Source organism: Gavialis gangeticus, unplaced genomic scaffold (genome assembly GCF_001723915.1).
Source record: "Gavialis gangeticus isolate Ggan-Ray unplaced genomic scaffold, GavGan_comp1, whole genome shotgun sequence".
NCBI classification, from domain to species: domain Eukaryota; kingdom Metazoa; phylum Chordata; order Crocodylia; family Gavialidae; genus Gavialis; species Gavialis gangeticus.
Genome location: NW_017729032.1, coordinates 101,860,585 through 101,861,249, shown reverse-complemented (window position 1 = coordinate 101,861,249; position 665 = coordinate 101,860,585). Strand labels below are relative to the sequence as shown.

General features: G+C 50.4%; 1 protein-coding gene across 5 annotated transcripts in view; it reads left to right on the top strand.

The window, feature by feature from the left end:
* The window catches only part of SPRY2 (sprouty RTK signaling antagonist 2), a 25,957-nt gene that overhangs the window by 350 nt on the left and 24,942 nt on the right, over nt 1-665 (top strand). For 3 of the 5 annotated variants that reach the window (XR_002099012.1, XM_019525171.1, XM_019525173.1), the window contains exon 1: nt 7-105. The gene's annotated coding sequence lies outside the window, so the exon portion shown is untranslated. Of the gene's footprint in view, nt 1-6; nt 106-665 lie in introns of those variants that run through there. The other 2 variants (XM_019525172.1, XM_019525174.1) reach the window with 1 other exon arrangement.

Here is a 665-nt window from a genome sequence, read left to right as displayed (position 1 = left end):
TTTTTTTTTTTTTTTTTTTTTTTTGCTAGGGCTGGATTTATTTGCAAACCACAGGAAGAAGAAAATACAAGAGAGAGAGGGGTTTGGTGCAACGCCGCGATCACGGTGAGAGTCTTTTTCTTCTTTGCAAAACAAGTTGGTTATTTTGTTCCCCCCCCCCTCCGGTTGTTTCCAAAAAAACTCGTGCAAACGTAGGTTTTCAGGCCGATGCCTCTTGCAATCCCTGCAGGTTCCCTCCCAGCCCAGCTTGCCTCCCTAGAGAGGAGCTGGGACTTTCAAATTTCTTTTTTTCCGGAGGGCTGGGAAGGGGGAGCGTGCAGATGGGGTTGGAGGTTTGTGTCGAGTTGGTTTCCCCTCGAAATGACTTGGCAGGGAGGGAGCCCCCAGCTCCGCGCCATTGGGGAGAGTTTAGGGGCGGAAATCTACACTCAGGTTGGAGTATTTGCAGGGAGAAAATGCCTGTGCATGTTGCAAAGCTTGGAAGCCGCTGGCGTGACTTTCTTTGCCTGCTGTATTCTCCCTTGCTCAGTTGCGCTTCTCCCTTGCTCAGCTGCAGCTTCTGAGAGTTGCAGACAGGGACGTCTTGTTAGAGCCTCTCTCCAGGTTTTTTAGTTGTTTTTTTTTTTAAATAAAGATTTGTTGGGGGGGGGGGGGGGGGGGGGGGG